At 35.8% G+C, this 16,555-nt stretch overlaps 1 long non-coding RNA gene across 1 annotated transcript in view; it reads right to left on the reverse strand.

Moving 5' to 3' along the window:
• Positions 1–13,236: 13,236 nt before the first annotated feature.
• LOC106997182 (uncharacterized) overlaps positions 13,237–16,555 on the reverse strand; it is a 33,723-nt gene continuing 30,404 nt past the window's right edge. The window contains exon 5 of the long non-coding RNA XR_001443314.3: positions 13,237–13,709. This is a non-coding gene — a long non-coding RNA (uncharacterized LOC106997182). The remainder of the gene's footprint in view (positions 13,710–16,555) is intronic.

Below are 16,555 nucleotides of genomic sequence, written 5' to 3' on the forward strand. Positions count from 1 at the left end.
TTAAAATAGCCACACACAAAAAATAAAATGCCTATAAATACATCGAATCAAGGAGGTGAAAGTTCTCTTCAAGGAAAACTACAGAACATTGCTGAAAGAAGTCATAGATGACACAAACAAATGGGAAAACATTCCAAGCTTATTGATTGGAAGAATGAATATTGTTAAAATGATCATACTGCTCAGTCTACAAGTTCAATGCTATTCCTATCAAACTACTGTTATTTTTCATAGAATTAGAAGAAAAAAACTGTTCTAAAATTCATATGGAACCAAAAAGAGCCCAATTAACCAAAGCAATCCTAAGCAAAAATAACAAAGCTGGAAGCATCACATTAACCAACTTCAAAATATACTACAATGCTACAGTAACTAAAACAGCATAGCACGGGTACAAACACAGACACATAGACCAATAGAACAGGTTTGAGAGCCGAGAAATAAAGCAACACACCTACAGCCATCTGATCTTCAACAAAGCTGGCAAAAATAAGCAGTGCAGAAAGCATTCCCTATTCAATAAATGGTGCTGGGATAGCTGGCTAGCTGTATGCAGAAGAATTAAACTGGACTATTACCTTTCACCATATAGAGAAACCAAATCAAGATGGATTAAAAATTTACATGTAAGACCACAAACTATAAGAATCCTAAAAGAAAACTAGGAAACACCATTGTCCTTTGCAGCAACATGGATGGACCTGGGCGTCATTATCCTAAGCAAACTAACACAAGAACAGAAAACCAAATTCTGCATGCTCCCTCTTATAAGTGGGAGCTAACTTTTGAGTGCACATGGACAAAAAGAAGGGAACACTAGACACTGGGGCCTACTTGAGAGTGGAGGGTGGGAGGAGGGTGAGGATCACAAAACTATGTATCAGGCACTATGTTTATTACCTGGGTAATGAAATAATCACTACACCAAACCCCCATGACATGTATTTTAACTATATTACAAATCTTCACATATAATACTGAAACTGAAATAAAAGTTTACAAAAAAAGTAAAGAAAGCCAGATAAACTCACTGACTTTACCACTAATGTTGGATATTCTGTATTTCACACATTTCATGTCCTATTGTAAATACATATTTTCTTTAGCATCGTCATTGCAAAAGGAATCAGCATTCTCATTCCTGACTACTGAGGAATGATTATGATATAATAAAGTTTGACTGTATGACTAGTGAGCATAAAAACATATTGCTTCTCCTGCTGAGCTCTTACAAAAAGCCAATTTAATTGCATAAATAAAAATCGGCAAAAATCTAAAAATGTTAAAAGTGTTTATCAAATGACTGCTAGGTTACCTGTTTTGCTATCTGCCAGGAGGTCTAGATGAAATATTTGATTTCTCATCAAGAAAAAGTGCTATGCTTCCACTGATTATAAAGTCTTTTGTAGATAGCAGACATTAATTTTTAAAATTAGATAAAGACATATGATTAGAAAATGTGATTTAGAAAAAACTGTAAAGAAAAACTACAAGGAGCTTAGATAATGTATAATAGAGTTTATACTCCAATGTAAAGATAAATTTGAGAAAATTTTCCCTGAGGAAATTGTATGTGAAATGAGACCTGAAGCATATAAGAGTAAAGTAGATGAAGAGCAGAGCTAAAAAACCAAATTTCTAAGTGGGAAGAATGACATACATGGAAAACTGGAGATGGTAAAGGACTTGGTGTTTACAGGAGTGAGAATAGGGCTTATGTGGCTGGAACTAGGGGCAGAGGCTAGATCTTGCAAGGCCTTTAGGCAAGATGACGAATTTGGATTATATTCCATTCTATGCCGACTGTAATTAGGAATAGGTAGAAAAGGTGGGAAATGTTTCAGGCAAAGGGATTGGCCTGTACAAAGGTCCCGGGGGGTCATCACACAGCATGACCTGGATGTGAAAATGCACAGGGCACAAAATTGGAGGGACAGGAGTTAAATGGGAAAAGATGAAGCTGGGTGGTAAGAGAGAGCCCGATCATGTAGGGCTTTTGGTCCATGTTGAAGAGTCAGGGTTTTAACTCATAGGTAATGGAAAGACTAGGGAATTCCAGCATGATCTGTCATGTTAATGTCATCATATCTCATGCATTTCAGATGTTACATGATGCAGTGTGCACTGCACACTACAGAAGGAAGAGATCTGAGGTAAGGGGGCTGAACAAGTTAGTAAGATAATGCAAGAATCTAGGTACAGTTTTAAAAGATACAATATTTATTGAGCATTGGTACACGAAATATAGAAACACTGAAGGGTTGCCTTTTAATAGGTACATAACGTTTATTACAATATTATATTTGAAATAAAACCAGAAGTTGGGTTTTTTAAAAGATAAACAAATTTGACAAACCGTTAGCTAGACTAAGAAAAAAAGATAAAACTCAAAGAAAATTGTAATAGAAAGAATAGACACTACAATTGATATCATAGAAATACAAAGATTCGTAAGAGATTACTATAAAAAATTATAAGCCAACAAATTGGACAACATAGAAGTAATGGATAAATTCTTAGAAATACATAACAAGACTGTAAGATCACAAACTATAGGAATCCAGGAAGAAAATCTAGGAAACACTGTTGTTCTTTGCAACAACATTGATGTAAATGGAGGCCATTATCCTAAGCAAACTAATGCAGGAACAGAAAACCAAATAGAAAATCTGTACCCCTCCCATCCTTTCCATGGGAGCCCCTAAGTCCCTTTATCTTTTTTTTTTTTTTTTTTTTTTGAGACGGAGTCTTGCTCTGTCGCCCAGGCTGGAGTGCAGTGGCCGGATCTCAGCTCACTGCAAGCTCTGCCTCCCGGGTTCACGCCATTCTCCTGCCTCAGCCTCCCGAGTAGCTGGGACTACAGGCGCCCGCTACCTCGCCTGGCTAGTTTTTTGTACTTTTTAGTAGCGACGGGGTTTCACCGTGTTAGCCAGGATGGTCTTGATCTCCTGACCTCGTGATCCGCCCGTCTCGGCCTCCCAAAGTGCTGGGATTACAGGCTTGAGCCACCGCGCCCGGCCCACTCCCTTGTATCTTTCCTAGGTTTTTGAATTCTAAAGTAACTGAATTCAATTTCTGCATTGAAATTTTGCTGCATTGAGCCATCAGAACTTTCTCAAATTAACATCACACCTTCTAAATTATTTGATCTTTTAAATATATTTTAATATTTGGTAGGACAAATTACATTTTAATGTTTTTTATTCAAAAAAGAAATTATTGTACAGAGTAAATTACCAAATACTAAAACAGAAAACAACTGGGAAAGAGATCAAGTTCATATTATCTAAATGAAAATTTGAGTGAGATGAGTGAGAGAACTTAAATTATCTAAAAAAGTGGATGTGATTATCACATTGTGACCTTATAATCAAATATCTCCATCTCCTACCTCATTTTATTTATTTTGTAAATAATTACAACTTTTATTTTATATTCAGGGGGTACATGTGCAGGTTTTTTACATGAACATATTGTGTGATGCTGAGGTTTGGTATATAAATGATTCCATCACCCAAGTAGTGAGCATAGTATCCAATAGATAGTTTTTCAACCCTTGCTCCCCAAACCTCCTCTAGTAGTTCCCAGTGTCTATTGTTGTCTTTATGTCCATGAGTACCCAATGTTTAGCTTCCACTTATGAGTGAGAGTATGTGATATTTGCTTGTCTGTTCCTGTGTTAATTCACTTACGATAATGGCCTCCAGCTCCATCCGTATTGCTGCATAGGACATGATTTTGTTATCTTTTATGACTGCATCGTATTCTATGGTGTATATGTACCACATTTTCTTTATCCAGTCTGCTGTGGATGGGCATCTAGGTTGATTCCATGTCTTTGTTACTGTGAACAGCGCAGCAATAAACATGCACATGTATGTGTCTTTATGGTAAAATGATTTCTATTCCTTTATATACCCAATAATGGGATTGCTGGGTCAAATAGTAGTTCTGTTTTAAGTTCTTTGAGAAAACACCAAACTGCTTTCCAAAGTGTCTGGACTAATTTACATTCCCACCAGCAGTGTGTAAGTATTCCCTTTTCTTTGCAACCTCGCCACCATCTGTTATTTTTTTACTTTAATAATAGCCATTCTCACTGGCATGACATGATATCTCATAGTGGTTTTAATTTACATTTCTCTGATGATTAGTGATGTTGAGCATTTTTTATATGCTTGTTGATTACATGTATGTCTTCTTTTGAAATGTGACTGTTCATGTCCTTTGTCCACTTTTTAGTGGGGTTGTTAGTTTTTTGCTTGTAAATTTACTTAAATTCCTTATAGGTTCTGGTTATTAGCTCTTTGATTGGATGCATAGTTTGCAAATATTTTCTCCCATTCTGTGGGTTGTATATTTACTCTGTTGATAGTCTCTTTTGCTGCACAGAAGCTCATAAGTTTAATTAGATTTGACAATTTTTGCTTGCGTTGCCATTGTTTTTGGCTTGTCATGAAATCTTTACCAGGGCCTATGTTCAGAATGGTATTGCCTGGGTTTTCTTTGAGGGTTTTTATAGTTTGGGGATTCACATTTGGGTATTTAATCCACCTGGAGTTGATATTTGTATGTGGTATAAATAGGGGCCCAGTTTCAGTATTCTGCATATGGCTAGCCAGTTATCCCAGCACCATTTATTGAATAGGGAATCCTTTTGCCTTTTATTATTTTTGTTAATTTTGTCAAAGATAGGTGGTTGTAGGCAAGCAGCTTTATTTCTGGGCTTTCTATACTGTCCCATTGGACTATGTGTCTGTTTTCATAACAGTACCATGCTGTTTTAATTACTGTAGCCTTCTAGTATAGTTTCAAGTTGGGTAATGTGATGCCTCCAGCTTTGTTCTTTTTCCTTAGGATTGCTTTGGCTAATAGGTCTCTTTTTTGGTTCTATATGAATGTTTGAATATTTTTTTTCTAATTCTGTGAAGAATGTCATTGGTAGTTTTTCAATGAGTTGTATTAATAACTTGCAGTTAAGGAAGTAATCACTTAATGATTATGATTTTCTTATCACAAAAATGTACAGTAGGTCAATATGCCTCAAAATTTGCACACTTATTTTAAACAGAAACTCAGTGACAGATTAAATGAGCAATACATTTCAGGACCTTGATTGGCTCAGTATTTAGCACATCATTGGAATTCAGTTCTCATCACTTATCTTGAGTTATCTTCTCTCATACAATGTAAAATGATGAAGATTTAAATAAAACAGTCCTTCTTTTCATTGTAATTGCATATAAAGTGTTGTTGGTAAGGGATTTAAGAAAGAATAATAAAAAACATTCAGTACTTTTTTCTTTGAAAAAGCAAAAATCATGTTCAGAAAGTGATGAAAATTAGAATTTTGGTCTCCAGAACAACTGAATACAATTTTAGCAAATAATCTTTGTATGGATATTAATTTCTGCTGTCCTTTAAGGGTGATCAAATCTGTGGACTTTTTATTGCCTACATGTAATTGTTCTCTGCTCAAGGATGTGTTAAGTATATGCACAGAGCCTTAGGTTTCTTTTATATAAGTTCATGTTTTCTTTTGCAATATTTTAATGGAAGTTTTGCATATTTGAATGTGCAACAAACATATTCTCCATGAAAAATGCAAACAACTATTTCATTTTCAAGGAGAGAATGGCTCTCCCTAGTTTCAGTGTTGTTGAAGAGTATATCTTTTTAATTTCATACAACAAAATTTGCATGTTGATGTAAATCTTATAAAATATTCTGACATTTCATATCTTTTTGGATCTTCAAAAAATCCTCAAGGATTGTTAGACAGGGTATATATTTCTGTTTGACTGATGAAGAATCTGAAGCCCAGAGAGACCTGATTTGCGAAAGGTTGTTCTTACAGTATTGAATATAAGGTTGAGCTATAGCCTTATTTTCTGCTCCTGCATAAAGTCTAGCATGATATATATCTTGAACTATATTGCAAATTATAAGTATGTGCATATATATTTCAAATAGCACAGACTCCCTTCCCTAAAAAGTGTGGGTCTGAGTGTGCCATATTTCAAATAGAACAAACACTCACTTTTAAAGAGTATGCGGTCTTGGCTGGGCACACAGGCTCACGCCTGTAATCCCAATATTTTGGGAGGCTGAGACGGGTGGATCACCTGAGGTCAGGAGTTTCAGACCAGCCTAGGCAACATGGTGAAACCCTATCTCTACTAAAAATACAAAAACTAGCCAGGCATGCTGGCGGGAGCCTGTAATCCCAGCTACTCAGGAGGCTGAGGCAGGAGAATTGTTTGAACCCAGGAGCCAGAGGTTGCAGTGAGCCGATATCATACCATTGCACTCCAGCCTGGGCAACAGAACGAGCCTCTGTCTCAAACAAACAAACAAACAAAAAAGGCAGGGCGCCATGACTCACGCCTATAATCCTAGCACTTTGGGAGGCTGAGGCGGGTGGATCACCTGAGGTTGGGAGTTCAAGACCAGCCTGAGCAACATGGAGAAACCCCATCTCTACTAAAAATACAACAATTAGCCAGGCATGGTGGCACACACCTGTAATCCCAGCTACTTGGGAGGCTGAGGCAGAAGAATTGCTTGAACCTGGGAGGTGGAGGTTGCAGTGAGCCAAGATCGCAACACTGCACTCCAGCCTGGGCAACAGAGCAAGACTCTGTCTCAAAATAAATAAATAAATAAGAATGTGGGGCTTTAAAAATCTTGCTTTCAATTGAATTTTGCTCTCTATTGAAATATAAGTGGGGAAATGTTGGTTTTGTGGTTAGAACACTTCTCTTCCTTTACCTTTTTAAAAAGCCAAATATTTATTTCTCATTCCACGGACATGCTTTATCTGTGCCTTACTTTAGTCTGTGGATGTGTTTTATCTCTGACCTTCGAGTTTTTGTATTCTGAGATCTATGCAAAAAGTGCATCTCCCATGTGGGCCCTGTACATTCTTATGACCAAAGACTGAGGGGAAAGAGAGCAGATAGGGACTTGAAATGCCTTTAAGAGCTTTGATTATCTGTGGAGTACACCATGTTTACTAGTAATCTTGACCAAAGCATGCTACAAGGCTACATTCCATGTCAGTGTATTGCAGATGTAAATTCCTCCCATAGGCCAAGCGCAGTGGCTTACACCTGTAATCTCAGCACTTTGGGAGGCCAAGGCGGGTGGATCACCTGAGGTCAGGAGTTTGAGGCCAGCCTGGCCAACATGGTAAAACCCCATCTCTACTGTACATACAAAACTTAGCCTGGTGCAGTGGTGGGCACCTATAATCCCAGCTATTCAGGAGGCTGGGGCAAGAGAATCTCTTGAACCTGGGAGGCGGGGGTTGCAGTGAGCCAAGATCATGCCACTGCACTCCAGCCTGGGCGACAGAGCCAGATTCCGTTTCAGAAAAAAAAAAAAAAAAAGCCTCCCATAGGTGCCATTGACAAGTAACACAGCAATTGATGAGCAAGTATAAACCTCTCACAGAGAAGTTAATAGCTGTGAAAAATAATGTGACCTACCAAAGACTTCACAAATACTTACATCTCTCTTCTGTGCGTAAAATATTCTACTTCTTTCCCCAATGAATATACTCCAAAATTTTACCAATACCCCAAATCCCATTACAGCTCCTCTTAATCAGATACCTATGTGCTAAAAAGACAAATTTTGCATCCCCATACACACTCATATACAAACCATTTTGACATGTGGAAAATGGGAAGCATCAAGAATAACTTGACTCTGAAAGTTCTTAATTTCTTTTGGGCAAATATTAGGCAATTTCTTACCCTAAAGATTGGTAATGTGCATTGATGGAGCCCAAGTTCCACTTCCCATATCATTATTCTCTATGAATTCATTATTCTCTATGAATATTTAATCCTCTGAGAGTACCTTTCTTTTCCATTATCCTTTTCCGAATTTGAAGAGAGCAATGGAGAACATGGCTTCCTTGGGAATTGAGAAATTTTCTCAGCCTCTTTTACTCCTATAGATATTTGGGAAACCAATAATTGTTTCACATTCAAACAGTCACAGTCTCTTTTAATTTAGGATACACCTGCATGTATATATTATATATTTTATATAAAATATAAAATATTTTATGTAGGTATACATTGAAATAAAATATGTAAGTGTATAACTATATATATTTAATGCAGTCAACTACATTTGTTATTACCTACCCCTACAATACTTTTTAAATTCTCCATTTCTCTATACTGAAGAGAGCACTTTTAATCTCTTCTTCTTGAGACTTTGGGTCCAACTGAAAGGATTCACTGGGGTCAATGTTAATTCATGCACACATTTTAATGAAATAAACCAGAGCCACATCCTTGATTCTGGTTTGTGCCTTGAGACTGGGTATCATTCTTTGTATAATTTCTCAGTTTTTTTTCTTTTACATATTGGACAGGAGAAGTTGCAACTCTCAGCCCTGAAAGTTTGAGAATTTCTGGATTCTTTGCATTTCCTTATTGCCCTGCTTGCAGGTGAGTCAATTCTTTTCTGAGCACATACAGTGGTACTCGTCTTGTAGTACTTGCTTAATGTGACTAATAAACAAAAACTCTGAGAAAATTTTGCTTCTCAAAATCTAGCCACTAGATCTCACAAGCTTACTAAGTACATTGCTTGCTTGTAGTACTTGCTTCATGTGACTAATAAACAAAACTCTGAGAAAATTTTGCTTCTCAAAATCTATCCCCTAGATCTCACAAGCTTATTAGATACATTGCTTGCCTTTCAGGTTCTTAAAACCTTTGGTATTTTAAGGTTTACATTTAACCAAATGTTCACCAGTGCATGATATCTAGTGCCATTTTTCCATAAAATGTCAATAAAATGTCATCACCGGCATGTTACACATTTCTAATGATATCGCTTAGGTATTTTGTTAGGGCTGCATCTATTTCTGATACTACCTTTTGCATAGCAATTAGTTTTGTTGTATAAAAATAGCACTAAAACTTCAGTAGTTCACAGTAATTAACTTTCTTATTCATGTTACATGTAGGCTGACTCTGGTTGCTATGGCTTTATTTATTGCTGCTCCATATGAGTTTTCATGCTGGAAAATAGTCTTTAGGAGCAGCATCTATATAGAACATACTCATTCTCATGTCAGAGAGGAAGAGGAAGAGGTATGATAGCATTTTTAAGCAGAAATGAATTTTTCAGTTCTATGATTTGGATATGTCTCCCAGAATGTTGGAAATGTATGCATATGTTGGAAACGTAATACCCTTTGTAACAGTGTTAAAAGGTGGAGTCTTTAAAAGTTGATTAGCCTCTTCCCTCATAAAGGGATTAATGCTGTTATTGCTGGAGTGAGTTTGTTATTGCAAGTGTGGGCTTCTAATAAAAGGATACGTTTGGCCCCATTTCTTTCTGTCTTGCACACTTACTCTTCATGTGATGCCTTCCTCCATTAAATGACCTTCCATGTCATGCCCCTGGACTTTCCAGCCTCAAGAACTGTGAGAAATAATTTATTTTCTTTACAAATTACCCAGTCTGTGGTATTCTGTTATAACAGCAGAAAATAGAGTAAGACAGTTTCCAGGATAGGGTGCCAGGTTTGCTTTGTTGACAATCTTGTTTTGCTGTAAAAGAAGCCCTGTGGCATTACTCTGAGGGAAGCTCCACAATAGTGCCTATGTGCTTTGCTTTGCTGATATCCATCAAATCTTAGATGTGTTGGAGTTAGTAGATCTCCAGAGATTAAGTAGGCAACATTATTATTAAACAGATGAGTATATCCAAGGGTAAAGAGGTGTATTTCAAAGAGCATTTCCAAGAGCATGGCATTTCAAAGAGTAATGCCATGAATTAGTATCTAAACAAGGGATAGAATTTGGCTCATCTCATAAATTAGTATAGAGTTTTGTCTACTATTCCACTTTATGCTTCCTCAGAAGAAATATAAACTTATTTAGTGAAACTATTGCTTTTTATTGTTATTGCCGTTTGTGTTGTTAATACATAGAGGGAGTGATTTCATCTCCTCTTCTTCAATCTCAGACTTACACATAACTATCTGTCAGCTTAGGCTAAGTTACACAGCACGTCTGTGCCAGGTAATTTAGGCTATGTTATGGTAACAAATTATCTCACAATCTTAGACTTAAGACAACAAAGACTTATTTCTTAGTCATATTCACATGCATTGGAGGGTGTTTGTGACTTCGCTCCATGTTCATTTTTCTTCCGGAATGAAGGATAAAAAGAAGATTCTATCTGAGACATAATCGTTTCATGGCAATAAGAAAGTAAGATGGTAGGGCCATGCAATAGATATAATTTATTTTGCTGGGAGGTCACCCAAATAACTTCTGTCCATGTATTATTGGTGTATTAGTCCATTTTCACACTACTATGCAGAATTACCTGAGATGGGATAATTTATAAAGAAAAGAAGTTTAATTGACTCACAATTCTGAATGGCTGGGGAGGCCTCAGGATACTTACAATCATGATTGAAGGTGAAGGGGGAGCAAGGCACATCTTACATGGTGGCAGGAGAGAGCAAGCTATGAGGGAACTTCCTTCCCCCTACCTTTAAATCATCAGATCTCATGAGAACTCACTCACTATCACAAGAACAGCATGGGGGAAACTGCCCCCATCCAATCACCTTTCACCAGGTCCCTTCTCTGACATGTGGGGATTACAGCTGGCCATGAGATTTGGGTGGGGACACACAGCCAAACCACATCAATTGGCTAAGCCTGATGTCACTGTAATGGATTCAGTAGTCCTTTTATAGGTAAGGATTCAGAGCAGAACAAGGGAGGGCAGCAAATATTTTCACTGTAATACAATGTGCATGCACATACAATATCTCAGAGAAAATGATGTGTCCATCTTCATTGTTTCATTGGAACAATAGATTTTAAAGAATGTTTGATCAAAAATGACTGAAAATATATAGAAAATGGAGTTTTTATTGGCTTTATCATGATATGTGTATGAAGATTTCTGCTTGAAGCATAGAGGAGTGAGCTCCTAATAAATTAACCTTCCCACAAATAAGAGCTATTGACTCTCAAAAAAGAGCAACCTGAAGGCACTGGACACTGGAGATGGAAGCTGCGCAAGAACTTTTTGAAAGGGAATTGAAACTTGGAGCCTGTAACCAGCGTGGGCATTGAAATTTGGAGTGTGTATGTTATTTTTTAACTGCTCGACACAGAAGGCAATCACAGCAGTCATACTGGGCATGAGGTGGCTCTAGCTCTGATAGAAAATAACTCACCCTCTTTTAGGCAGAGGAATCAAGGAAGAGAGTTGAAATACAAAAACAGCTTCTGAAAAGGAAGAATCCAGAGAAGAAGAAACCTAACACCTAAAATCTTGACATCTGATGAATGCATGAATAAGCAAGCTGAAAGCAATCAGGAGTTAAGATTTAAAGAGCTAAACTGCACTCTGAGCCTCTGCCATCACATATAGACAGTCTTTAATCTGAGCTTAAGTCATTTTTCTGCTAAACAATAGCATCAACACTTTTTAAAGTGATATGAAAAAAGCCAGAGCCTAGATTTTTATTCATAATTACATTCATAATGTCCACAATTCAATCCAAAAATCACTTCATATACAAAGAGCCAGGAAACAATGACTCATTTTTTAGGGGAAAAATGACCAAATTATCAGACATGAACTTTAAACAGAGTTAAAACTATGCTCGATCAGGTAAAGAAAGATACACGTGGAAGGAACAAAAAAGAATAGAAAATAGAAAATACCGGCATAAAAGTAGAAAACATAAAAAGGCATAAAAGAAATTTTAAAATTGATAAAAACACAAAAACATAAATTTTCTGGGTAGGCAAAATTATTAAAATAAGGATGTCAAAAGAATCTAAGTAAAACCGAATATAAATCAATAGAAATCATGCAATTTGAAAAAGAGACAAGTTTATGAACAAATACAAACTGGGACAGGTGGGGTGGCTCACGCCTGTAATCCTAGTACTTTGGTAGGCAGAGGCAGGTAGATCATGAGGTCAGGAGTTCAAGACAAGCCTGGCCAACATGGTGAAACCGCATCTCTAGTAAAAATACAAAAATTAGCTGGGCATGGTGGTGCGTGCCTGTAATCCCAGCTACTTGGGAGGCTGAGGCAGGAAAATTGCTTGAACCCAGGAGGCAGAGACCACAGCACTGCACTCTCCAGCCTGGTGACAGAGTGAGACTCTGTCTAAAAAAAAGAAAAAAGAAAGAAAAAATATAAACTGAGCCCCAGAGAGCAGTGGAACATTTCAAAAGGTCTAACACCTTAATTAGTTAATTGGAGTCCTAGAAAGAAAGGAAAAAGTTTGAGACAAAAAATATTTGAAGAAATGATGACCAAAACTTTCCAAATCTGGTGAAAGGCCTACATTTATAGATTACTAAAGGGCAGCAAACTCCAAATAGGACACATTTGAAAGAAGCATCTACACAGGTATAGGGACCTCACAGTAAAACTGCTGAAAGACAAAAGCAACAAGAAAATCTTACAAACACCCAGAAATTAATACTTTACATATGGTGGAACAATGATCAAATGATGGTGGATGTGACATCAGAAACGATTAAGGCCAGATGACAGTGGAGCAACAGATTTAAAATGCTGAAAGAAAAAGAAAATAATGGTTAACCTAGAATTCTAGATTTAGTGAAAATAGAACAGAGTTAAAAACATTTTCAGACAAAGTAAAACTATGGGAAATGCAAATAAAATTATTCAGGTTTGAAGAGGGAATTGATATAGAAAAATTCATATGTTAGGAATGAATAAAGTTTAAATGAATAAAGATGAAAGATAGTGACTGTATGGTTAAGTATAAACATAACAATTTTCTTATAATGTTTAAACATAGAACATTAAAACAAAATTAATTGCATATTATATACTTTCAGCAAAGACATAGAAAATAAAATTTTAAGAATTTAACATACATTTACCCCCCCCAAAAAATTATGAAATGCTTACATAAAAACTTAACAAAATATACACAGGACTTTTACACTATGAAATAGAGAATAAAAGAAATTAACAAAAACGTAAATAAATGGAGGAATATTACGCATTCATGCATTGGAACAATCAATATTATTAAAATGTAAATTCTCTTCAAAGTGATCTATAAATTCCATGCAATCTCAACAAAATGTCTAGAAAGTTCTTTTACACAAAGTGACAAGTTGATTTTAAAATGTACGTGGAAATGAAAATGTTGTACAATAGTAAAATGAATGTTACACAAAAGAAAACACAGAAAAAATACACTAACAGACTTCAAAAAGTACAATAACACTGCAATAATCACAGCAATATTATATTGGCATAAGCATAGATATGTATATTGCTGGAGCAGAATAGAGTATCCAGAAATAGACCCAAACATATATAAAAAAATGATTTTTGACAAAAATGCCAAGGCAATTCAATAGGGGAAAAAGTACTTTCCAAAACATGCCACTGGGAGAGGCGTAAGGACTCACATCTGTAATTCTAGTGCTTTGAGAGGCCAAGGCAGCGGCATCGCCAGCCTGCACAACAGAAGAAGACCCCATCTCTACAAAAAATAAAAGAAATTAGCTGGGCATGGTGGCACACACTTGGAGTAGTAGGTATTCAGGAGGCTGAGGCAGGAGGATCTTCTGAGCTGAGTAATTTGAGGTTGTGGAGTTATGATCGCACCACTGCATTCCAACTTGGGTGACAGAGCAAGAGTCTGTCTCTAAAAAGAAACAAAAAAGGCACTGGAACAACTTGATGTCAGTAAAAAAATAAAAATATCTGAATCTTAATTCACATAAAATTAATCTAAATGGGTTATTCACCTAAATATAAAAACTGAAATCATATAACTACTACTTAAAAACAAAGCTAAACTAGACATAATCTTGGAGACTTAGGGATAGTCAAGCATTTCTTAAATCAAACACCTAAGGAAAATCACAGGAGAAACTTTCACAATTGGGCTTTATAAAATTTTAACACTTTTGCTCTTCAAGACACAATTAAGAAAATAAATACAAAGAGAGAGAAAATACTTAAAACACATATTTTTATAAAGAACTGTGCCTAAAGTATATCAACAACTCTTATATCTTAATAGTAAGAAGACAACCCAACTTTTTAATGCTCAAAATATTTGAACAGGCATTTACAAGAGAAAAAATATGAATAGCCAATAAATACATTAAAAAACACCCAACATCATTAGTCATCAGGAAAATGTAACTAAAACACAATGACCTACTCCTAACCATCCATAAAATGGAAAAAAAAATTAGAAAGACTTACAAAGTATTATTAATCAATAAAGTGCAAAGTAAATGTACACATTCAATGGAATACTAATCAGCAATTCAAAGGAATAAACTGATACATACAACAATATACATGAATTTCAAAATATTTTGCTGAGCTAAAGACACAAAAGACACAGAAGATTATCATATGATATTATTCTTATTATAAAACATGCAAACTAATCTATGTAACAAAAATCCAGTAGATTGTTGTTTGCAGTTGAGGATCAAGGGAAGGACTAACTGCGAAGGTATAGTAAAGATCTTTGAGAAATGATGAAAAATATTACTTTTTTTATTGTGATGGTGGTTTTACTGGTGTATACAGCTGTCAAACTCATTGATTTTACATCTTACATAAATGAAGTTTCTTGCGTAGGCTTTTTTCTCAAGAAATTTGATATATTTTTATATACCACTGATTTTTGCTTTGTTTTGCTACCATAAAATCCAACAGTAATATTTTTTATTCTTGTCAATGATAGTCTAGCATATTTCAGATCAGCCATTCTTCTGAGACAGCTATAAAACATGAAAATAATATTGAAAAGGATTTATGTGAAGGTATTCAATATCTTCTAAGGCCATCATCAGACTTGGCAGGCCAGCATGTCAGAGAAAAGTCTAGAAAGGTAAATGCAATATTCAGTACACTGATGCTTTTTCTTGGTGAATTTGAAGATTTACAAGCTACATCTAAGAGGCTAAGAAGGCAAGCAAAATTTCTGGCATTCTAATGGAAGCCACTGAAAAAAACGAACTCATGAACCACCAAGTAGGTGGGTCTCTGGTAAATGCCCTTGGTTTGCCTGTGGTCCAGAACAGCTTCCATGTACACACACAGCAAATATGACAGTATTGAGAAAGAAACAATAATTCTTCTTGGATGGAAAATACATATGATGTATAATAATGATGCTGGGCTTTGAAAATAAGTTGTATTTTTTTCACTGAAAGAGCGGAACGGGCATTTTTAAGCAGAAATCTTTTAAGATCCAGTCCTTCAAAAGGTTTCTGAGAGAGCTTTCTTTTCTCAGATCAGAGGAGGGGGAAAAGACAAGGGAAATTCAGGGAGGTAGAGAAAAGGTTCTATGCTTTTCTCAGAATACATAATTAATGCTTTTGCTTCCTCAGTTTCTTTCCCATAGTTAATCTATATTCTTCCAAAAGCAGAGTAAGTCCCAAAGACTGTCTTTCTCACTATTTAATAGCTGCCAGGAAAAAATTTAAATACCAGGAGGATGAGAACCCCTCTTTTAGACCTCTGTCTCCAATATCATTCTTCAAAATAAACTAATTTTGTGACCAATATTGTGCAGGAAAAATGTCATTAGCTGGCTTTAACCAACCTCTATGCTGCTCTTGGGGTAAAAAAAAAAAAAAAATCATGTTTTTATCTTTTTTCTGCTTATGCAAGACTGTGACCAGTTACTTCACCTCTGAACTTTTGATTCTGACAATGCCATCAGACTAGGATATCATGCCATTGAATGACATGCTTACAATGGCAGAAGAAACATGAAAAATGGTAATCTATTTACTATATACCACACTGCCTTTAATAAAAGTCAGTAACATATATTCTGCCTACTCCATGGATAGTCTCATGCTAAGCCTCTTGTTGGTGTGTAAGCCTATATAATGTTGCCTGTATCACAATAATTTCTGTGAATCTTAAAATACTGCTGACATTTTCTTGTATTAAACATTAGAAACAGATCCAGAGGGAACTGTGCCTCATTATTTTTCTTTGAACTTTTCTTTCTTTCTTAAACTTCCTCATTAAATTAGCCATTTTCTTCCTTGGATTTAAAAGTAGCTGACACAAAAGGGCCACACTGATGGTATAGTAATGAGTTTTACAGAATCAATTTTTAATTTTAAAATGACTAAATTGGAAGGGAGATAAAGCATGCAATTAAAACAAATTAAAACTGATAATGATTATCTGTAGAAAAAATTGTGTCCTGGTTTTTTCCAGTATGCCATACCCCTTACAAAACTAATTCCAGTCCCTTCAGAGTTACTTGTTAGAGGTAAATTTTTTTTAATACTCTCCTGTAACAGAAAAGCTGAATTCCTTGGCAAAGATCAATTGTATGATATGAGTTTTGAGCCATAGTTTATGGTTTATTTTTAATTGCATATTTCCAGAATTTTGTGAAATTTTTTACAAGTAATTTCTAAGTGATAGTCACAAACACATGTGAACACACATATCCATACACAATAATCCACAAATCACAAATGCATCTTGTAAGGTGTGGTG

This window comes from Macaca mulatta, chromosome 2 (genome assembly GCF_049350105.2).
Source record: "Macaca mulatta isolate MMU2019108-1 chromosome 2, T2T-MMU8v2.0, whole genome shotgun sequence".
Lineage (NCBI taxonomy): Eukaryota > Metazoa > Chordata > Mammalia > Primates > Cercopithecidae > Macaca > Macaca mulatta.